This window comes from Bos indicus x Bos taurus, chromosome 4 (assembly GCF_003369695.1).
Source record: "Bos indicus x Bos taurus breed Angus x Brahman F1 hybrid chromosome 4, Bos_hybrid_MaternalHap_v2.0, whole genome shotgun sequence".
NCBI lineage: Eukaryota > Metazoa > Chordata > Mammalia > Artiodactyla > Bovidae > Bos > Bos indicus x Bos taurus.
In genome coordinates, this window is record NC_040079.1 from 15,484,257 (window position 1) to 15,509,598 (window position 25,342).

The 25,342-nt window shown below is 39.3% G+C and overlaps 1 long non-coding RNA gene across 1 annotated transcript; it reads right to left on the minus strand.

Moving 5' to 3' along the window:
- Nucleotides 1–894: 894 nt before the first annotated feature.
- LOC113891127 lies at nt 895–25,321 on the minus strand. The gene is made up of 3 exons (XR_003510671.1): nt 25,202–25,321; nt 3,627–3,749; nt 895–1,032 (listed from the first exon to the last, which is right to left on the minus strand). It is a non-coding gene; the product is annotated as an uncharacterized LOC113891127 (long non-coding RNA).
- Between the last annotated feature and the right edge of the window lie 21 nt (nt 25,322–25,342).

Genomic DNA, 25,342 nt, shown 5'->3' on the forward strand with positions numbered 1-25,342 from the left:
CTCTGCTTTGTCTGAAATTAATACTACTACCTCAGCTTTCTTTAGATTGGTGTTATCGTGGTATGTCTTTCTCCATCTCTTTACTTTTAACCTATCTATCTTTACTTTTAATCTATCCAGCCTATGTTTAAAATGAGCTTCTTATGAACAAAATATAAGAGCTTGTTTTTTTTAATCCACTCAGACACACAATCTGTTTTTTTCAGTTGGTGTATTTAGACCATTGACATTTAAAGTGATTATTGATATAATCAAATTAGTATCTGCCATAGTTGTTACTCTTTTCTATTCATTGCCCTTCTTGTTTCTTTTTTTTCTCGTATTTTTTTAATCTTTTTTTTTGTTTTAATTGAGCATTTTATATAATCCCATTTTTTGTACTCTCTTAGGATATTAGTTACACTTTTTTATTTAATTTATTCTTTTAGCAGCTGTCCTATACATTTATTCATCCAAGTCCTTTTCAGATACAACTATACAATCTCATGGGTAATGCAAGTACTTTATAACAGGGTATCCCCAACCCCTCCCTCTCATCTCTGATAACATCACTGTCATTCATTTCACTGTGCATAACCTACAAGCACCAAATACCTTGGTTCTATTATTATTTTGAGCAAACTAATATCTGTTGGATCAACTGAAATTTTAAAAAAAGACATATTACTATTATTTATTCCTTCTCTAATGCTCTTCCTTTCTTTATGAAACCTAAAGTTTCAGAACTATATCATTTTTCCTTCTAAGAACGTCTTTGGCTGGGAAAGGGGTGGGAGCAGGTTGCAGAGGGAGGGTTCCTGACGAACTTCTTTTAAGACGGAAGCAGGTCAGGCTTCCCTGGTGGCTCAGTGGTAAAGAATCCGCCTGGCAATGCAGGAGATGCAGGTTTGATGCCCAATCCAGGAAGATCCCACATGTCGCGGAGCAACTAAGCCTCACAGTTATCAAGCCTGTGCTCTAGAGTCCAGGATCCACAACTACTGACCCCAGGTATCACAACTTCTGAAGCCGGTGCACCCTGGAATCCATGATCTGCAACAAGAGAAGCCACCGCAATGAAAACCCCAAACAGCGCAACTAGAGAATAGCCCCCACCTGCCACAGCTAGAGGAAAACCCACACTGCAATGACGATTCAGCACAGCCAAAAACTAATAAATAAATTTTAAAATTTTTAAAAATAATGTGGGTCTACTGGCAACACATTCTCATCTACCACTAATCAACCAATCATTAACTGGACAAATTATTTAACTTGTTGCTTTCTGCAACTTCTACAAATAAAAAATTATCATCAAGCAAGCATTTTTCCTGTTCTGAAATTCCAGAATTCTAAGCACAGTTTTATCCGTTCAATTCAGTCGCTCAGTCCTTGAGACAAATAGGGTGAATATTAATGGGAAACATAGAAGAGATTTTGTTTAAAATGAAAAACACCTTTTATGCAAATAATCATTCCTTCAAATAGTTATTTCATAAATATTACTTCTCAAATACCAGCTTCTCTTAAAGTGAAACTCATTTAAATGCCTCTGCTTTTCCTGTATCAGTAAGTACAGAAAATCTACAATGTAAAGGTCAGTAAACTGTGGACTTTAGGGAAAGGTTTAAAATTTTTTTAACTAAAAAACGAGCTGGAACATTTCCAATATTTTCATTTTGCTTTAGTGGCCAGCAAATACATTTGGACCCAGAATTTACTCTGGAGCATGGATGTTGGAAAAGTCTGACTTAATGAAATGGAAGGGAAAGGAAAAAATCGCAGTAGGATAAATTAACACAGTAAGCCAATATAGTTGATCCTTGAAACTGTGAATTTAGCATTGAAGTTTCAGTAGACTAACGATCCTAAAGTCTGCATCCTGTAGTAATAGATAACTTTGCTAAAACGTTAATTTTTCAGAATCCTGTGCCCCACATGGCTGTGCATGAGCCAAGCATCCAAATCCCACAGTAGCCTCTTCAGTCTTTGACGTGTCACTGTGCACACATGCATTCTCATATGTACTATGCTTCATTTAGGGAGGAATTATATGCTACAATCTGTTGCTGTTGCTTAGGCTCAAGTTGCCTCCGATTCTTCTGCCACCCCTGTAGCCCACCAGGCTCCTCTGTCCACGGGATTTCCCAGGCAAGAATACTGGAGTGGATTGCCATTTCCTTCTCCAATATGTTACAATGGTAATTAATAACTAGGGATCCATGAATGTCTCTAGGAGATCTCAAAAAAAAAAAAATGTTTTACTCTATTTTAAAGAGAAAAAGAAATAGGTAAGAATAGATATAGATTTTTAAAATAATTTTTTTAAGTGGTACAAGCTACTGTGAGTAATACAAAGCTCCATAGTTTCTTTTCGCTATGTCAGTTAAGACTTTTCCTGTTGCAGGTAACAGAGACTCAACTCAAACTGGTACCAGCAAAGAGTTTTTGGTTTGTTATTGAAAAGTTTCAGGATGGTTTTCGGGCATGACATGAGCCTGGAACCCAAATGGTGTTATCAGGATGACAGCTTCCTTCCCTCTCGGCCCTGCTCTCACTGTTGTTCATTCTCGTTCTCCACTTGGCATCTGGGTTCCCATCCTCCCAGGTGTCTTCCAGCCGAGAAGACAGTGCCATTTTTTAACCTCCTTCATGAGTCCTGGAATCACACTGATTGGATCAACTTGGGTCACTGTCCACTCCTGATTACTCAGGCATTGTTCATATGTGCCACCTCTGGGGCCAGAAGGGAGCCCCACCCAATCCACAATCCATAGGGTTGAGTCACAGAGAAAAGATTCACCAGAGGAAATTCAGGATGTTCTGACCAGGAGGAAGAGCAAATGTGTGATGGGTGACCAGAACAGTCACTGCCGCCTATGGGTGTTTAATACTGAAGTAACCTGTGGCTGCTATGGGGGAGAGCTGGGTCCTAAACAACCATACTTTCAGTATAAGGCTCTCCTGTTTGGAAAGCAAGGGAAGGTCCAGGGCTTTGGCGAACACAAGGGTTCCAGGAACTGTGGCAAAGAGTAGCTGTTCCATGGCTTTCCCAGGAAAAACATCCTAACATCTCTTGAGGATCTGTTGCTTCTCTGTGCTCAGAAATTTAACTATTAATGTAATTGTCAGAGAAATCCTGCTGACAGGGAAGCATTCTGTCTGAACTGGTGACCACATTTTTTCATTAAGCCAGCTTTTAGTGAATTCAACCCGTGAACAACACGAGTTCTTCGTACATACAAAGATTCTTTTCAGTAAATGTGTACCACAGTACCACACAGTACAAGGCTGACCGAATCCAAGAATAAGGAATTGGGGATTTGGAGGGCCAACCATAAACTTACACATGGATTATCCACTGTGAGGAGGGTCGCACTTCTAGCCTCCACATTATTCAAGGGTCAATCACACTTTCAAATTTATTTGTTAACGTGTTTATTTTTGTATTACTAGCAAGACCCAGGACTGCATACATTTATCACATGCTCATTTTCGTATAAACACATCTTGGGATAAACAGACAAATAAATTTTATGGGGGATAAACCTATTTTATGTTATCTGAATGTTTGGACTAGCATTAAGCTACGCAGAAGACTGATCCTGTGCTTTAAATTGCCGGCCTTAAACTTACTTTAAACTTACTTGTATCTCACGAGGGTGAGTGACTCAGCGTGTGAAGATCACTGGCCTAAGCCCATGACCTGCAGAGCACCATTTTGTCCATCTCACTGGGAAGGGAACTGGGCACCAGAGTGACACGAAGGGCTGCGGAGACAGATTCAGAGTTAACCCAGCTCCACTCTGTGACCCAAGGCAAGTTACACAGTCTCTCTGTGCCTCATTTCTATCTGTAACATAAGGATAAAACAGCTCTTACCTCAAAGGACTGTGGTAGAATTAAATGAGATAATTCATGTTTAATATTTAAATCAGCAGTTGATATGTAGTATTTCATAATTATTAATGAAAGAAAGTGAAAGTGAAGTCGCTCAGTCATGTCCGACTCTTTGAGACCCCATGGACTGTAGCCCACCAGGCTCCTCCCTCCATGGGATTCTCCAGGCAAGAGTACTGGAGTGGGTTGCCATTTCCTTCTCCAGGGGATCTTCCCAACCCAGGGATCGAACCCCGGTCTCCTGCATTCCAGGCAGACGCTTTAACCTCTGAGCCACCAGGGAAGCCCATAATTATTAACATATACCTATATATATTGGTCTTCATGTTTCTCTTCTCTAAGTTTTTAAGCTCTGTTTATAACGACATAACTTGCCCACAGTTCATCCAAGTTCAATGTCAATCACTCACCATATATATTACAAAATGGAAACTTATGCACTTGGAATTGGAACTAAAAATTGACAAATAAAGTATCTTTTATTTTATATACAAATATATAGCACTGACTGTGTTGAGGCTGTTATTAAATACTTCACTATATCAAACAATTTAATCCTCATAATAATTTTATGAGGTAGGTTCTACTATTATCCTAACTTTATAGATGAGGAAACTGAGGTACAGAGAAGTTACATAACTTGCCTAAAGCCACACAGCTAGTAAACTTTAGCTTTAAGATTTGAACCCTGACAGTCTGATACCAGAGTCCAGGTCCTTAACCTCCTTACCGTTTCCTTTTCATGTTTGTTATTCAGTTGATAGAGAAGGAAGTGTTGAAAGAGAAAAAAATAATTATTGACTTCTCACATTTATTAAGCACTTACTCTGCTGGAGTTTCATACCTACTTATTCCAATACTTTAATCACCATTAGTACTTTTAAGAATAACCGTAAAGAGACTTTTAGAGAGTGCTTAAATACCAGAATTTATTTCATGTAATCCTCTAATAGCCCTATGAAATAGATGTTATTAGTACTGCCATTTTACAGATGAAGAAAGTAAAGCTTTAAAAGGTTAAGTAACTTGCCCAAAGTCATGTGGGTAATAAGTGGTAAAGCTGAGCTTGAAACCTAGATTGTCTGGCTCTAAAACGCTTGTGTCTAACCACAATGCAAACACTCTCCTATCTCTGTAACCCTATGGGGTAGGTATTATGGTGCTATCATTATGACTAAATCACACAAATGCTTATTCAGGATCTACTCACAAGATACCGACCACTGGCATTATTATCTATCAGTTGAAGATGGGAAAATGAAGCCACAGAGACTAAATGGATATGAGGCTGCCCTAGTGAAACTTCAGTCCAGTCACTGGGCAAGCTAACTGTAGGCAAGTTTGTGAAGTGAATGACTATTTCCTTTGGGGTTTCCAAACTCTCTTTCAAACTCTTTTCTCAAATCCTAGTAACTCTGATTCCCCATGTTGGAAAATAATATATTCTGTCCAAATTATTATGACTCAAGAACTCAGAGTGGGTTAGAGAGGATATAATGAAATATAAATGTGGAGTTCTAAGAACGCTAATGCTGTCAGTAGACAGTTTCAGTTAAACGAGAATTTCTAACATTCTGACGTGTGGCTAAGGACAAGAACTCCCGCCACCCAGGGCAGAATGGCGGAGAAACTAGAAACTTTGAGAAAATTTTTGGATTCAGAAATAAAGAAATATGGATAACATTCTCAGAGCAGACAACTCAGAGGGTCTGGTATAATGAGAACAAACGTCCAAGTAGAGTTTAATTTATGGAATTTCTGTTGACCAAGTCCAGGGATACATACTAAGGTTCAGGTAACTCCGAGAAAGGCAGGGTCAATCTTAAATTGAGAGGAAAGATTAATAGCAAGCACCATGTGGTTCCCATATTATTGTTGTTGTTCAGTCACTCAGTTGCATCCGACTCTTTGTGGACACAAAGAAATATGGAAAACAGTCCTATGGACTGCAGCACACCAGGCTTCCCTGTCCTTTACTATCTCCTGGAGTTTGCTCAAACTCATATTCATCAAGTCAGTGATGCCATCCAGCCATCTCGTATTCTGTCGTCCCCTTCTCGTCCTGCCTTCAATCTTTCCCAGTATCAGGATCTTTTCCAGTGAGTCAGCTCTTCACATCAGGTGCCAAAGTATTGAAGCTTCAGCATCAGTCCTTCCAATGAATATTCAGGACTGATTTTCTTTAGGATTGACTGCTTCGATCACCTTGCTGTCCAAGGGACTCTCAAAAGTCTTCCCCAACACCACAGTTTGAAAGCACCAATTCTTTGGGGCTCAACCTTCTTTATGGTCCAACTCTCACATCCATACACGACTACTGGAAAAACCATAGCTTTGATTATAAAGATCTTTGTTGGCAAAGTGATGTCTTTGCTTTATAATATAGTATCTCGATTTGTCACAACTTTTCTTCCAAAGAGCAAGCGTCTTTTAATTTCATGGCTGCACTCACTATCTGCAGTAATTTTGGATCCCAAGAAAGTAAAATCTGTCACTGTTTCCCTACCTATTTGACATGAAGTAATGGGACCGGATGCCATGATCTTTATTTTTGGAATGTTGAGGTTTAAGCCAGCTTTTTCACTCTCTTCTTTCACCTTTATCAAGAGGCTCGTTAGTTCCTCTTTGCTTTCTGCCATAATTAATTTTCATAATGGCCTTGCCAAGTACCCATCGCCAACCTGTTTTATTGATGATGAAAACAGCTAAAAGAGTATCTAGATCTTTTCAGTGGGGTACACAGGATTCAGACCTATTTCTGATTCCAAAACCTTTTTTTAAAAACCATGCTGCCCTTTGGAGCAGATAAAGGGCACGCCTCTTCCAGGATCACAAAATCTACCCCAGGGGTGGGATACAAAGGTGAACTACCAAAAGCCAGAGAAGGAGTGGATCAATGCAGCAGAAACTGGGCCAAGCTAACACAAGAGTGTGAGCCTGTACTTTACACAACGCATCATGCCCCTCAAACAAAATCCCTTCCAAACTGCCTGTGGGCTATGCCAGTTTGTGCTGATTTCCCAAACAAGTGGCCTAAATGATAAGATTCCTGGTCATTAATGGAAATGTGTTTTCCAATGACCTCTAAGATGACATCTTTGGACCCTTCTTCTCTCATACTGACAGGTGTGACTTTTTGCTCTATCAGAGTTGTAACCGTTCCAGGATTTGAGTTTAGGTTTCAGAGTAAGAAGGCCATGTGACCCCAGATTTGCATACTCATGAGTCCTCAGGCCAAATTACCATGATAATGTTACTGCTTATTAGCACCTCATTACAAAGTCCTCAACAGGCTGATTTTATTTTAAATAAGCAAAAAAGATTCCCAATCTTTTAGACATGCATGCTGAAATATAAGCATATGAAATCATATGCCATCCATGATTTACTTCAAAATAATATTAGAGGAGGGGGAGGTGGGTACACAGGGTTCATTATATCGCTCTCTCTGCATGTGTATATGTTTGAAATTTTCTATTAAAAATTTTTAATATATTCTTGCCTAAGTTTTTGTTTACAATATCCCATCAGTCTGCTAAGCACGTCAGTTCCTCTTTCTGAAACTGCAAGTCCCAGCTTCTCTGTGATTCTTTCTCTAGCCACTCTGGCCCATGGGGTTCTCATCCTCCTCAGAAGTCATCATTTCTTCAACTGCATATAGTAAGAAAGAAGACAGTTTAAAATCAATATGCTAAACTTCCACATTATAAGTAAATAAAAAAAACCAAACCAACAAATTCGACCCAAATAGAATAGAAAGAAGATAACAAAAACAGAAGGAACCAGTAAAATAGAAAACAAACACACGCAGAGAAGATTATCTAAGCTAAAGGTTGGTTCTTTGAAAATTAATAACCCATAGCCTACTGTGGCAACAAATGTTTAAAGTTAGGCTATATGGACCACTTTCTAGAACACATACAACTTATCAAAGTTGACATAAAGAGAGTCCTGTTTCAGATGACCAGTGAGTAGAATTTCAAAAAAAATAACACAAGAATAATGATTATCCAAAAAAAAACTGTAATTCAAAATTTTTACACAAAGAGAACGCAAGCCTAGATGACTCTACCAGCAAATTCTACTAAACATCTGTGGAAAAAATAATGTCGATCTCAAAACTATACCAGGGAATAGAAAAAGAGGAGAAATTTATGAACTAGCATAACCTTGATACCAAAACCAAATACATTTTTTAAAAAGTAAAATTATAGGTTAATAATACTTATCAGTATACATGTAAAATCCCTAAACAGTTTATTTGCAAATGAAGACAAAAATATATGAAATAACAGTAAATATATCACAGTCAAGTTCGGTTTATTCCAGGAAAAAAAATTAAATCAATCACTATAATTTACTGCATTATAGGAAAAAGAATTTTTAAAAAAATATATGATCACATCAATAAATATAGAAAAGTATTTGATAGATTTCAACATAGATTCATAATTTAGAAAAGACTCTTAGCAAAGCAGAAATAAAAGCAAAAAGCCATCATCTGATACATAATGTCTACAGTAAACTGCAGCAGGTATTATATTTAATGGGAAAAAAAACTGCAAACTTCCTCTTTGAAATCAGGTACAAAATGAGATTCCCATTAACATCACTTCTATTTAACATTTTATTAGCATCCCTAGACTCTGAAGAAAGACTATAAAAAAATAATAATACAAGGATAGGAAAAAAAGAAATTAAAGATATGTGCGCTGTTAAGGGGGATTCCCAGGTGGTGCTAGATGTAAAGAACCTGCCTGCCAATGCAGGAAATATAAGAACCGCGGGTCAGGAACCCAGATCCCTGGGTCAGGAAGATCCCCTGGAGGAGGGCATGGCAACCCACTCCAGTATTCTTGCCCAGAAATTCCCACGGAAAGAGAAGCCTGGCGGGCTGAAGCAACTTAGCATAATTCGGCATGGACTGTTAAGGAAACTAACAAGGGGTGGTAAACCACCCCAATCACCAGAACAGCAAGCTGTCACTGCCCATAGGCCTGCAGAGCCCAGAGGAGGGAAGCAGTTAACAAGCTCAGCGTGAACTGCAGCTGCAGGGGAGGGCTGCCCAAGGGCTCTGGGGAAAAGAGCCACCCAAGCTGGAGGGACTCAAGGGAATAAATACCCTACCACCCTCTAATCGCTTGCTGGTGCCTCCTAATACCTGGGTCCAAAGAAATACAGTCTTAGGAGGTCAGCTCCTAAGGCACAGAGCAGGGTAGAGAAGAGTGGAGAGTACATACGGAGGTGCAAGCAGGAATGTCCAGCACATGGTCTTTGAGGCAGCAGTGGGACACTCGGGCAAAAATCACCCCCCTCCCCATCCTTAAAGATGTGAGACTGGAACTCAAAGACAGCTCCAGCAGGACACACTTCCTGCTCTCAGAGAAGTTAAACTGCAGCTAGAGAAGGGGAGGCCGAAAGACTTCAATACACAATTGGTTAAATGATGTGGGTCAGGTTATAAGTACCATATGGCTGTAGAGGGGAGGGATATCAGTAAGAACCAAAACAGTCAGGATGCATATACACACAACCACGTATGAAATAGATCACTAACAAGGACCTCCTGTATCGTACAGGCAACCCTTCTCAAACTCTGTAATCACCTATATGGGAAAGAATCTAAAAAAGAGTGGATAGATTCACTTTGCTGAATACCTGAAACTAACCCAGCATTTAAAATCAACTATACTCCAATAAAAATGTTTAAAAAAGAAAAAGCAGTCAGGATGAATTCAAGTCAGACATGGAAGTAACCTGACCCTTCAGGATAGATGGCTTGGTTAAATAGAAGGCAGAGGACAGGACATTCCAGGAAACAGGAACACCAATATAATTATTATTATAATTCATTTACTATTAGCATTTGAAAGTGAAAGTAAAGCTCAGTCGTGTTCAAATCTTTGAGAACCCAAGGAATTTTCTAAGCCAGAATACTGGAGTGGGTACCCTTTTTTCCCTTCTCCAGGGGATCTTCCCAACCCAGGGATTGAACCCACAATCTCCCGCATTGCAGGCAGATTCTTTACCAACTGAGCTATCGTTTACAATGAGCTAATTATGTATCAGGCACTGCTCTAAGTGCTTTATAATATTACATTTAATACTCAGAACAATCCTATGAAACAGGCACCAGCATCAGTCTGATTTGACAGAGGAAGAAATTAAGGCACAGAGAGGTTAAAAATTTCCCAAAGTTTAGGCACAGAGAGGTTAAGTACCTTGCCTGAGGCTGCACAGCTAGTATATGGTTCAGCCACAAGCTGAATCCAGGAAGTCCAGCTTCACAGCCTATACTCTTAACCACTCTGCTACCTCACTCTGTGAGAAACACAGTAACAGGCTTGGGAGTGAGATTATTTCGGAAGAGTAAAGCAAGTCTGCTAAAGCTATGTGGCATCTGCCCTGTTTTAGACGGACGGGATTGAAAACCCACTTCAATGATGATTGAAAAACCACTTTAAAGATGATGATGGTGGTGGAGGTGGTGATGATGATGTGATGATGGTACTTACATGCTGCTGCTGCTGATATAATGACAATGACGATGATGATGATGGTTTCTAGAATTCCTGGGAGCAGACAGAAATCAAGATTCCCTGTGAAGGGATGAGTTAATTACCCCATTAGTAAAGTTCTAAGAAAAAATTAGGGAAAAGTACTGAACCAGCGAATAGTGGGAAGAATCAACGATGGGCTGATTATACACTGTTTTATTAAGAGAAACTGGCTAGGGATCCAGAAAGAGAAGCAATTCAATTAATAACATTAGAAATAGCTAAAGAAAAAAAAAAGAAATAGCTAGAGAAGAACACTTTTTCAGTCAGATTGGTTTCAAGAATATCTTCTTCATTTACACACACACATTCCTTCACATTTCTCTGTTTGGACGATCATAAATAAGACTGTTTATAAACATTTGAGTATAAGTCTTTGTGTAAACATATTTTTTAATTTCTCTTCGGTGGAAATCTGGGGGAATTCTGGTAAGGATATATTTAACACTATAATAAGCTGCCATATTATATTCCAAAGTAGCTATACCATTTTCCGATTCCGCTAGCTCCACATCCATATCAACATTCTTATTCTCTGTTTTTAATTTGAGCCTTTCTAGTCAATATGTTGCCTTTAATTCACATTCCCCTGATGTTAAACATCTTTTCACGTGCTCATTTGTCATCTGTATATCTTCTTTGGCGAAGAGTCTGTTCACATCTTTTGCTCATTTTTTTAATTGGGTTGTTTATCTTCTTACATTTTAGTTGTAGGAGTTCTTCCTATTTTCTGACTAGACACAAGTCTTTTATCAGGTATAATGTTTGCAAATAGTTTCTTCCAGTTGTGGCTTATCTCTTCATATTCTTAAAAGTATATTTCAAAAATCAGAAGTTTTACATTTCTGATGAAGCATAATTTATCAACTTTTTATTTTATGGCTCGCATTTTCCATGTTCGATCCAGGAAGACTTCGCCTAGTCTAACATCACAGTAGGCTTCTTGTATGTTTTCTCAAAGAAAGTTCATAGTTTTGGTTCTTATATTTAGATCTACAACACATTTAGAGTTGATTTTTGTACAAAGAAATACCAGGTCTCTGGATTATACAAACAGACCATTTACTACTCAGAGAGCATCTTAGCACCAGTTGTGATACCCAGTTCCCCACAGAACAACAACAACGAGGGCCTGACATGACGCTGAAGACGCAGCAGCGCTGAAACCAAAGGTGAAGACCGCAAAACTACGAGACTCGGAGTTTACAAAGGGACTGATGGCAATCTCTTCTCCAGAGGACGGGAGAGACTTTCACTCTGGAATTTAAACAAATCATCTCTGGGTAAGTGGTGATGAGTTTCCTTTTGTTTTTCCTCTTGTATCTCCCAGATTTCACCCACGGGTGACCCAAGGGAGGAACTTGGGTCTGGTAGCAAATAAACTCCAAGAGAAACACTGCCTTACTGTCTCGAGGACCAGGAAAAGGAGAACCTGAGAGCCAGCTTTACCACAAGATTAGGCCCAGTCCTGGGGCTGTAGGACAGTGGCGGTGGAGTAAGCATCCGAAACCTCCATAACTTATCATTCTAAACAGAGGACGTGGGGAAAGGGACTGCAGAGGAACCCCTACCATTTTTTTCTGTCTTTGTTTTTTCTCCCTATTCGGCCCCATGGGTGGCCCCATCACGCAACGCAGGTGACTAAACTCCTAACAGAAACCTGTCTTTACAGCCAGAGGATGAAGAAAAGGGGCCTCTGGGACTCAGAGAGTGTGAGGGAAATCTTAGAGAGCAGAAAGATACACAAAGGGATCCCTAATTCTCTACATGCATAGACTCACCCATGACTAGGCTTACTCCCTAATCTGCACATGCTTAGAACTGACCCAAAGCAGCATTGTAAGGGCTTTGAAAACTGAACTGACATAGAAGGCAACACACAACTTACAATCCAAATATAACCAAGCTGATTGTATACCAAAACAAACAAAAATCAACATTCTCCAGAGAATTTTAACAGGGCTGAGAGACTCACCACCTAATACTCAAAATACAAGATATAATCCAAAGTTATTCAGCATACAAAGAACCAGGGAATTATGATCAATTTGTAAGGAAAAGAAAATTAGGATATGCCAACCCCAAGACAACCTAGATATTGAAACTATCAAAGACTTTAGTCATCATATCCATGCTTCATGAAGATAAACCTTCCTTAAATGAATAGAAACAGAATTTTTTTGCAAAGTAATAGATTCAACAGCAAAGACTCAAATAGAAATTTTAGGACTGAAAATAAACATTTTGTATGAAATAAAAATGATGCACAGCTTGATAAAAGAACAGAGGCAATGAGAATGGAAAGGGCCAGTGAAACTAAAGATTAGACTGAAAATAGATAACAGCAGTTATTCAACCTAAAAGTGGGGGAAATAAACAGAGCATTATCAAATAATCTAACATTTGAGTCACTGGAGTCCTAGAAGGACAGGAGAAGTAAATTAATACAAAAAGAATTTTTGAAAAAATAATGGCCAAAAGTTCCCTAATATAATGAAGTCATAAATGTACAGATGTCAATTTTTAAGTTTTAAGAAAAAAAAAATTTGGTATTCAGAAGTTTGATTTATGAATCTGGCATGATTTTTATTCTTGTCCCAAAAATATAAACTTCCGAAAATCAAAGTTTTTTTTTCTTAAATCTTAAAAACTGACACATTACATACATGGGAACAAGTATTTGACCAACTGCTGATTTCTCCTCAGCAGCCATGAAGACCAGAAGACACTAGAACAATATTTTTGAGAGCTGAAAGAAAACAACTCTCAACCCAGAATTCTATATCCAGTGAAGATACCTTTAAGGAATGACAGTGAAATAAAGACATTCTCACACGAACCAAACATAAAAGAATTTGGCACAAGCAGATCCACTCTTTAAAAAGTGACAAAAGAAGTTTTTCGGGCTGAAAGGAAATTATACCAGAGGGGCACTTGGACCATCAGGAAAGAAGGAAGAACAACAAAGATGGTAAATATCTAGGTAAATATAATAGACTCTTTGTCTTCTTTAATTTATTTAAAATATGTATAACTACTGAGAACAAAAATTACTAGTATTCTCCAAATTTCAACAAATGTACATGTAATACTTCAGACAACTACAACTTAAAGAGTGTAGGATAGATGGATAAATATGCTTTTAGGCTTGAGATAAAGGGCTGGAAGCCCAGAAAATAGAGGGCCCTGGATGCAGAGATCCTTTGGTAATGGGTTTTCACATGATACCAACATGCTACTAAATCCTTTTGCAAACTGTTGATGTTCTTAAATGTACTGATGTAGGGGAAAGTGCACTTAAATTATTCTGATAAAGAGATAATATTTTCCTATATTTCTAAGCTTTATTTTTCCCTTAGTCGTCACCTTCTTTGTCTGAAATGATATACAACAGCCGTACAAGGACTGGGTGATAGAAACACCAAAGAAGGGTGAAGTCACTAGTAGCAGTTAGCGCCACAGGGAGAAGGTGATGGCGCCCCGCTCCAGTACTCCTGCCTGGAGGATCCTAGGGACAGGGGAGCCCGGTGGGCTGCAGTCCATGGGAGAAGGCGATGGCGCCCCGCTCCAGTACTCCTGCCTGGAGGATCCTAGGGACAGGGGAGCCCGGTGGGCTGCAGTCCATGGGAGAAGGCGATGGCGCCCCACTCCAGTACTCCTGCCTGGAGAACCCCAGGGACAGGGGAGCCCGGTGGGCTGCAGTCCATGGGGTCGCACAGAGTCGGACACGACTGAGAGGCTTAGCAGCAGCAGCAGCAGTTAGTGCCACCAGAAGAGAGCTGCTTTTTCCTGTATCTCCATATCCGGGAATATATATAAATATTTATATTTATATCCAAAATATATATAAATATCCTACATAAATACCCACGTACTTATAAAAATGAGACAATTACCCAGATAAGTGACAGGTATAACTCTTTTTCTGCAATGAGTTCTCACAAAAAGAGATATAAGAAAGAAATTGTAATTAATAAAGGAAACTGTAATTAATAAAAGAAACTGTAATTGATAAAAAGAAACTGTAATGAATCCTAGACTACCACCTTAATTCTCCAGTTAGCACTTTTGGAAACAGCCTTAGAAACTGTTAGCATAAAAAAATAAAATACAAATGATCTTCGAACTTTTGCTTATAACCCACCTAAGAGAAAGCATGTGCTCTCTTGCACATTTTAAGTTGACATCTAAAATTTTTCATCATAAATTTAAAGAATGGCAAAGTGTATTGCCAACATGAAAATTTTAAAATAAAAGCATTACATCATCTTTTCAATGTCCAATGGAATAGTAATTTCATATCCATCATCATTTTGTTTATAAAATACACAAATATGACCTCTTTGATAGTAGAAAAGTTTATACCATTTCTTTTTCTCCTTGAAGTTACATTCTACTTACCTCATGAAATGTCACCTTATCCTAATATATTTTTATACTTAAAAGACATTTCTTGATCATCTATTCTATTTCTTTGCAATAAAATATTTGTAAATTAAATTTTAATTTTTTTAAACTTCTGTGACTCAAATTCTCTGTTAAAAATAGTTTTCCCTTTGGGTTGGTTTAGGGTTACAATGTTTTGAAATACAAGCGATCAAAACAAATTAAACATATCATGAATTTTGGAGAGTGCTTATGTTGTTGTTCAGTCACTCAGTCATGTCCGACTCTTTGCAACCCCATGGACTACAGGACACCAGGCTTCCCTGTCCTTCACCCTCCCCCCGAGTTTGCTCAAACCCATGTCCATCGAGTTAGTGATGCCATCCAATCATCTCATCCTCTGTCATCCCCTTCTCCTCCTGCCCTCAATCTTTCCCAGCATCAGGGTCTTTTCCAATGAGCTGGCTCTTCGCATCAGGGGCCAAAGTATTGAAGCTTCAGCTTCAGCATCAGTCCTTCCAATGAATATTCAGGGTTGATTTCCTTTAGGATTAATCGGTTTGATCTCCTTGCTGTCCGAGGTGAATGCTTATAAACAAAAAAAATTTAACACGTCTCTTGACAGAAGTTTTCTTCATTGATTTAATATATTCATGTACAACTATTACTTATTATTGAATGAGACAGCATCAATTCTACTTTTACTTGTATTGACATAAGTACTGAGAAACTTTCACAGGAACAAGTAGATGGGAATCGAAAAAGCTAGGTCATAGCAATATGACCCAAGTCCTTAAATTCATCCCAAGTTAGAGGCAAAAGATTACATAGAAATCCATCATAAAAATTATTTGTGATGATCTATCAACTGACAGTTGTGGATGTGACTGATGATAGAAGCAAGGTCTGATGCTGTAAAGAGCAATATTGCATAGGAACCTGGAATGTTAGGTCCATGAATCAAGAAGTGGTCAAACAGGAGACGGCAAGAGTGAACGTCGACATTCTAGGAATCAGCGAACTAAAATGGACTGGAATGGGTGAATTTAACTCAGATGACCATTATGTCTACTACTGTAGGCAGGAATCCCTTAGAAGAAATGGAATCGCCATCATGGTTAACAAAAGAGTTTGAAATGCAGTACTTGGATGCAATCTCAAAAACAACAGAATGATCTCTGTTTGTTTCCAAGGCAAACCATTCAATATCACAGTAATCCAAGTCTATGCCCCAACCAGTAACACTGAAGAAGCAGAAGTTGAACAGTTCTAAGGAGACCTACAAGACCTTTTAGAACTAACATCCAAAAAAGATGTCCTTTTCATTATAGGGGACTGGAATGCAAAAGTAGGAAGTCAAGAAACACCTGGGGTAACAGGCAAATTTGGCCTTGGAATACGGAATGAAGCACGGCAAAGGCTAATAGAGTTTTGCCAAGAGAATGCACTGGGTCATAGCAAACACCCTCTTCTAACAACACAAGAGAAGACTCTACACATGGACATCACCAGATAGCCAACACTAAAATCAGATTAATTATATTCTTTGCAGCCAAAGATGGAGAAGCTCTATACAGTCAGCAAAAACAAGACCGGAAGCTGACTGTGGCTCAGATCATGAACTCCTTATTGTCAAATTCAGACTGAAATTGAAGAAAGTAGGGAAAACCACTAGACCATTCAGGTATGACCTAAATCAAATCCCTTATGATTATATAGTGGAAGTGAGAAATAGATTTAAGGGACTAGATCTGATAGATAGAGTGCCTGATGAACTATGGACAGAGGTTCGTGACATTGTACAGGAGACAGGGATCAAGACCATCCCCATGGAAAAGAAATGCAAAAAAGTAAAATGGCTGTCTGGGGAGGCCTTACAAATGGCTGTGAAAAGAAGAGAAGTGAAAAGCAAAGGAGAAAAGGAAAGATATAAGCATCTGAATGCAGAGTTCCAAAGAATAGCAAGAAGAGGTAAGAAAGCCTTCCTTAGTGATCAATCCAAAGAAATAGAGGAAAACAACATAATGGGAAAGACTAGAGATCTCTTCAAGAAAATTAGAGATACCAAGGGAACATTTTATGAAAAGATGGGCTTGATAAAGGACAGAAATGGTATGGACCTAACAAAAGCAGAAGATGTTAAGAAGAGGTGGCAAGAATACACAGAAGAACTGTACAAAAAAGATTTTCACGACCCAGATAATCACAATGGTGTGATCACTCACCTAGAGCCAGACATCCTGGAATGTGAAGTCAAGTGGGCCTTAAAAGCATCACTATGAACAAAGCTAGTGGAGGTGATGGAATTCCAGTTGAGCTATTTCAAATCTTCAAAAATGATGTTGTCATTTAGTGCTGCACTAAATATGCCAGCAAATTTGGAAAACTCTGCAGTGGCCACAGGACTGGAAAAGGTCAGTTTTCATTCCAATCCCAAAGGAAGGCAATGCCAAAGAATGCTCAAACTACAGCACAGTTGCACTGATCTCACACACTAGTAAAGTAATGCTCAAAATTCTCCAAGCCAGGCTTCAGCAATACATGAATCGTGAACTTCCAGATGTTCAAGCTGGTTTTAGAAAAGGCAGAGGAACCAGAGATCAAATTGCCAACATCTGCTGGATCATTGAAAAAGCAAGAAAGTTCCAGAAAAACATCTATTTCTGCTTTATTGACTATGCCAAAGCCTTTGACTGTGTGGATCACAATAAACTGTGGAAAATTCTGAAAGAGATGGGAATACCAGACCACCTGACCTGCCTCTTGAGAAACCTATATGCAGGTCAGGAAGCAACAGTTAGAACTGGACAAGGAACAACAGACGGGTTCCAAATAGGAAAAGGAGTACGTCAAGGCTGTATATTGTCACCCTGCTTATTTAACTTCTATGCAGAGTACATCATGAGAAACGCTGGGCTGGAAGAAACACAAGCTGGAATCAAGATTGCTGGGAGAAATATCAATAACCTCAGATATGCAGATGACACCACCCTTATGGCAGAAAGTGAAGAGGAACTCAAAAGCCTCTTGATGAAAGTGAAAGTGGAGAGTGAAAAAGTTGGCTTAAAGCTCAACATTCAGAAAACGAAGATCATGGCATCTGGTCCCATCACTTCTTGGGAAATAGATGGGGAAACAGTGGAAACAGTGTCAGACTTTTTTTGTGTGGGTGGGGCTCCAAAATCACTGCAGATGGTGATTGCAGCCATGAAATTAAAAGACACTTACTCCTTGGAAGGAAAGTTATGACCAACCTAGATAGCATATTCAAAGCAGAGACATTACTTTGCCAACAAAGGTCCGTCTAGTCAAGGCCATGGTTTTTCCAGTGGTCATGTATGGATGCTAGAGTTCGACTGTGAAGAAAGCTGAGCACCAAAGAATTGATGCTTTTGAACTGTGGTATTGGAGAAGACTCTTGAGAGTCCCCTGGACTGCTAGGAGATTCAACCAGTCCATTCTAAAGGAGATCAGTCCTGGGTGTTCTTTGGAAGGACTTATGCTAAAGCTGAAACTCCAATACTTTGGCCACCTCATGAGAAGAGTTGACTCATTGGAAAAGACTCTGATGCTGGGAGGGATTGGGGGCAGGAGGAGAAGGGGACAATGAGGATGAGATGGCTGGATGGCATCACCGACTCGATGGACATGAGTTTTGATGAACTCTGGGAGTTGGTGATGGACAGGGAGGCCTGGCGTGCTGCAGTTAATGGGGTCGCAAAGAGTCAGACACGACTGAGCGACTGAACTGAACTGAACTGATCAACTGACAACTTCAATAGTTTCTCAAATTTTTCTGAAAACAAATAATTGTTTTCAATCTGATTTTTAGAAGAATATATTGACCTGGAGCCACTACTGTCTGCTGCTAAGATTCCTACTACAGATGCTAATATAAGGAAAAACATAAAATTTCTGCAACTCAAAATAACATATCTAGTAAACAGTGGAGAGGCCGTTACCCTCCAAAACAGAATCTAAAATCTGAGTTAAAAGAAAAAGAACTTATTATCCAGGCATCGTTGCTATTCACTTTCACAATGTCTGGGAAATAAATCAAAAAAGCAATACTAAGATTTACCAAATCCATATTTCTTTTGTTCTCATTTAGAAGTATCTTGCCTTACCTGAAATAACCTTTAAAGGATTAGCAAAATGGAAACATTATTAATTTAATGCAAAATATTTTTTATAAAACACTTTCATTACATCATGTACTCTATATATTTTCGCTGAACCCTGGAGGGGCTGCAGATATAATTTATTCAATTTGGAGAAAATGTGCTATTGACCACATAATCTAATTAAAGAAGTCAATCTTCATTTTCAAACCAATCATCTAAATGAAATTCACTTTGAGAAAAAGTGTGACAATTTTCAATTCCAATAAATGTGTTAGTATGTGTATTTGATGCAAATTTTCTAAAAACTGGGAAATAGATTATAAAGTATATCTCATAAGTTCAATTATTAAAACCAATCAAGACTAAAATGATATATTAATAAGAACTAATAGAGTTAGTTTATACATTTTATAATGTTATAAAACTAGGAATAAAAATGTATGTGCATTTTGTCATCACTTAATTCACAGTTCAGTTCAGTTCAGTCGCTCAGTCGTGTCCAGCTCTTTGCAACCCCATGAACCGCAGCACTCCAAGCCTCCCTGTCCATCACCAACTCCTGGAGTTTACCCAAACTCATGTCCACTGAGTCAGTGATGCCATCCAATCATCTCATCCTCTGTCGTTCCCTTCTCCTCCTGCCCTCAATCTTTCCCAGAATCAGGGTCTTTTCAAGTGAGTCAGCTCTTCACATCAGATGGCCAAAGTATTGGAGTTTCAGCTTCAGCATCAGTCCTTCCAATGAACACCCAGGACTGATCTCCTTTAGGATGGACTGGTTGGATCTCCTTGCTATCCAAGGGAATCTCAAGAGCCTTTTCCAATACCACAGTCCAAAAGCATCAATTCTTCGGCGCTCAGCTTTCTTCATAGTCCAACTCTCACATCCATACATGACTACCGGAAAAACCACAGCTTTGACCAGACAGACCTTTGTTGACAAAGTAATGTCTCTGCTTTTTAATATGCTAATTCACAGTAGTAAAACAAAATAAATACTATTTATGAATTAGAATTTTTTTTTTAATCACAGTATCCCTTTAATAAGTATGTCCATGTGTATACTGAAATTTGGTTTTCAACTTTCAGGAATAACTAAGTAAAAACCACATAAAATTTCTGTAATACTCTAAGCAGTTTTTTTTAATAATAATAAAAATTTTCCCTTATATTTAATGAAGAATAGAAGTACATGCTGTCAAAAACAAATCAGTCTAGCAGCTAGCACACAATTTTATTGTTAATAAGAGGCAGAAATTATTAAACAGGGATGTATTTATGTACTTCATGACAGAATTTGATAAACTAAGTGTATCAGACAGGATGGGCTATGTTATGCTGCCGTAACAAAAAACAAAGTTGTATGACCTCAAACAACAAAGGCTTCTTTCTAACCTAAGCCAGGTGCACCTTGTGGCTGGCAGAACAGGATCTGTTCCTCATAATCACAACTCTCAAGGCTGACAAAGCAATGATCCTCTGTACCAGAGGGAAAGGAGAGCTCCAGAGAGTTTCATATGGGTAAAGGCAACACTTCACTTCTGTTTATAACCCATTGGCCATAGGCAGTCACATGGCCTTCCCCAACTCCAAGAACTGGCATGAAATGAACTACAGTCTTATGCCTGGAAAGAGACGGAACAGGAAGTATTTGGTGATCTGTGATTTTCACGATATGTTTTAAATTTCATTGAACACCACATGCCAAATCTAAAATAAAATTAAGGCACTGATGGGTGTACACAAAATGATTTTAGGTGGTACCAAAAATGGTCATCAAAAAAATAAGCAAATAAAATTATGCATGATGTTTTTGCAGATTATTCCATGTAATGGGGAAAAAATATGAAGGTCTTTTAAAATAATTCATTTTATATTTAAAAGAGGGCTTCCCTGATAGCTCAGTTGGTAAAAAAAATCTGTCTGCAATGCAGGAGACCTGGGTCTGGAAGATCAGCTGTAGAAGGGATAGGCTACCCACTCCAGTATTCTTGGGTTTCCCTTGTGGCTCAGCTGGTAAAAAGTCCACCTGCAATGCAGGAGACCTGGGTTCAATCCTTGGGTAAAGAATCAGTGTCACTAACCTTCACTCCTTCAGTTGTTCAAAGTCACTTTCCTTTCCAGATAACAATACATCCTACAGATAAGCATTGAGACTAGCTGAAAAAAATTTTTTGCTTATGTTTACATGCGTGAAAAAAAATTAGGGTTCAATATTTTCTTCAATGCCAGTTTGCTCTGCTCTCGCCAGATTCTCCTTCAATAACAATACACTTCTTAACCACAGAAGATAAAAGAGATGTGATGATTAAAGGAAAATTACTATCACTCCCAGCATTCACACTTACACAGTCTATCTGATTTCAGAAAGTCACAATGAATATCCAATTACCATATCTAAGCATTTACTTCACCCTTATCTGGAATATATGTAAGATGGGAAAAGACGGAAGCCTAAGAAAGATTTACGTTGTCTTGACTGATCATTAAAGAAAGATTCTCCCAAAGGGAACCCTTCTACACTGTTGGTAGGAATGGTATAGCCACTATGGAGAACAGTATGCTGCTGCTGCTAAGTCGCTTCAGTCGTTTCTGACTCTGTGCAACCCCATAGACGGCAGCCCACCAGGCTCCACCGCCCCTGGGATTCTCCAGGCAAGAACACTGGAGTGGGTTGCCATTTCCTTCTCCAATGCATGAAAGTGAAAAGGGAACGTGAAGTCGCTCAGTCGTGTCTGACTCTTCGAGACCCCATGGACTGCAGCCTACCAGGCTCCTCCGTCCATGGGATTTTCCAGGCAAGAGTACTGGAGTGGGGTGCCATTGCCTTCTCCCTGGAGAACAGTATGGAAGTCCCTTAAAAAAATTAAAAATAGAACTGCCATATGACCCTGCAATCCCACTCCTGGCAATATATCCAGAGAAAAACATAATCTAAAAGAATACATGTACCCCCAATGCTCACTGAAGCACTGTCTGCATAGCCAAGACATGGAAGCAACCTAAAAGCCCATCAACAGGGGAACAGAAAAAGATGTTGCACATATACACAATGGAATATTACTCGCCCATTAAAAAGAATGAAATAATGTCATACGCAGCAACAAGGATGGACCTAGAGAGTGTCATTCTTGTCTTCACTGTCAGTGTCTTCACTGAGTGAAGTAAGTCAGACAAAGAAGAAGAAATATCGTATGATATCCCTTATATGTGGAACCTAAAAAGAAATTATACAAAGGAACTTAACTTACAAAACAGAAAGAGACTCATAGACTTAGAAAATGAACTCATGGTTGCCGGGGGGAAAGGGATAGTTAGGGAGTTTGGGAAGGTCATGTACACACTGTAATGTTCAAAATGGATAACCAGCAAGGACCTATTGTATAGCACATGGACTCAATGTTATATGCCAGCATGGATGGGAAGGGGAGTTTGGGGGAGAATGGATACATGTATATGGATGGCTGAGTTCCTTCACTGTTCAGCTGAAACTTCCACAAAACATTGTTAATAAGTTATACCTCAATACAAAACTAAAAGTTTTTAATAAATACAGGTAATGATCAGGGGGAAAAAGAAGCTTCTCCCAAAACATCTTGAATATCTTTGCTTGTCATACTGGAGGGTTTTACACCCTCGGTGAGGAATGCATCTTTCTTTTGTTAATTGAGAAAAGAACTATTATAAATGTAGAAATAAGATAAAAGAACCTACCCAACACTGGGAAGAACACTTATAGAAATAAGGCTCTGTAAATTAACTTATACTTGAGGGAGTAGGGATCCACCTACCCCGTGGACTATTCCACACAATAAGAACTTCAATTGATGTGAACTCTAATTCCGGCTGCAACTTGCCATAGAGTGTGATGAATAGTGAATTTGCCTACAGCAGATGCCTACTACAAGCCTAGAGTAAGCAGTATATTTATATCATGATCCAATACACATATACATATTGTTTCATGAAACAATGATTACCCTTACTACATGCAACCCACTCTGATATTTCCTATTCCAACATCTTTTAATGCTGCTCATGACCCACTAAATTGATTTCACAACCAACTAATGATTCATAATCCATAATTTTAAAACACTGGGTGTTAGAAAAGAGAAATATATAAGGCAATTTCTACCTATAACAAGTGTCTTTAAGGAAGCTTTAGCTTGGAGGTACAAGTTGGTGAGCAAAGGTCTGGAAGTTAATGTCCACAGGAGGTTAAATTTTATTGTGTTCCATTAGTTTGCCCACCATAATATTTAAATTTCCCCATTGATCAGTAACAGTTTCTACAGGTCAGTATCATAGACTTGCTGTTTCTAACTCTGTGGTAGACAGGAAAATGTCCCCCCGAGGTGCCAGTCCTAATCCCTGGAAGGTGTGAATCCCACTATATATGGGAAAGGGGCCCTTGCAGATGTGAATAAATTAAGAATCTTGAGATGGGGTGATAATCCTGGGTTATCAAGTGGGCCCTAAATGCAATTACACATATCCCTCCAAGAGGAAGGCCGCAGGAGATCTGATACACATCAAGAAGAAGGTGATGTAAAGAGGAAGCAGAGAGCTATTTGAAGATTCTGGCCTTGAAGACTGGAATGATGTGGCCATAAGTCAATGAATGCCAGCAACCACCAGAAGCTGGAAGAGCCAAAGAAATGATTCTATTCCAGAGCCTCAGGAAGGAGCACAGCCTTGCCAACATCTTGGTTTTGGCTCAAGGATGCTGATTTTGGATTTCTGGTCTCCAGAACTGTGAGAGAATAAAGTTCTGGTGTTTGAAGCCACCAAGCTTGTGGTATTTTGTTACACTAGGCTCTAGAAAAGAGTATGATCCCTATGAAATTGACTTAATAGGAGTCATAGTGTAAAGTACCCCAGAGTACACAGCCACCTGTAAGCCTTATTATATTTTAAGAAAAAATTATGATAGCTGACAGATTCACAAAACATTCTGATAACACAACTAATAAATAGGCCAAAAAAGGGGGGAAATCGAAGACACACAAAACAGCCAACAAGATTTGTATTTGTTTATGGAAATACTCACATAATGGCTCTTGCCATGAGTCCATTGCAAATTTGGTTTTAAACTTTCTAACAGCCAATATTCAGGGGAAGCCAACAAGCCAAGACAAGGTGAAATTCCCACCCAGTATATTTTTTGGACTGAGTTATACATGCTATCGGAGAAGGCAATGGCACCTCACTCCAGTACTCTTGCCTGGAAAATCCCATGGATGGAGGAGCCTGGTAGGCTGCAGTCCATGGGGTCGCTGAGGGTCGGGCACGACTTGAGCGACTTCACTTTCACTTTTCACTTTCATGCACCGGAGAAGGAAATGGCGGCCCACTCCGGTGTTCTTGCCTGGAGAATCTCAGAGACGGGGGAGCCTGGTGGGCTGCTGTCTATGGGGTCACACAGAGTCGGACACGACTGCAGTGACTTAGCAGCAGCAGCATACACGCTACACCCATTACACCCTGTGACAACTTCTTAAGCCAGACCCAAGTTAACAAGGCTACTTGGTATCATAGGTTGATAACATGTCAAAACTTAACTTGATATAAACAAACTCTAAAGCACATATTGATAAGACGTCAAAACCTAAGTTAAGAATACAAAGTTCTGTAGAAGGGAAGAGGGTGTCTAGGTATATATTGCACGCTGCTGATTTGCATTTTCCCAGGGTACATTTTTAGAATATTTATGACAGGCCTTGAATAATACTCAGAAAATAAGTAGTGTTTTCAGTTGAACTATCAAACATTCAACAAATGCTTCAATTCAATGCCTGTGTGGCTTGCTAGAGAGCACATCTCTTACGGAGTGAAATACTGCCAAGAGGGTCTAGATAACCACTGAAGAGTCAGACAGATACTCTGTCTACTCTCTGAAGAAGCTTCCAGGGCAGTGGGGGGAAAGAGAGAGAGAGTGCTCCAAACAGCGCCCCTAACCCAGCAAAGTGGGAGGGGAATGGCACTCCTGGTGAGTCAGAAGATTCCTCAGCCCCTAAAGTCAAGCAATGCGCTTGGAGCACGTCAAGGCCTAAGCTGGATGAAAAGAGAAAGAAAACACACAGAAACAAAGCGGAAGGAGGAAAAGAAAAAACAAACGCATTTCATTCTCCCCGACAAGGAACACGTATAAACACTACTTCAGAGGTTGAGCGGTCCGCGCTAGAGCCATTTCCAACAAAATACAATTAGCGAACCCTGCAGGACAGTCCATGAAAACCAGGCCTCTCGCACCTGAAGCTGCATCACCGTCAGTCCTCCGCGCACCAGGAGGCGCTGTTCTCATTGCGCAGGCGTCAGGTACGACATTAAGAGTTCCGGGTCTTTCCCTAAGACTCCTCTCTAGCCACCACGCTTACGTTTCTCTACTGCTCT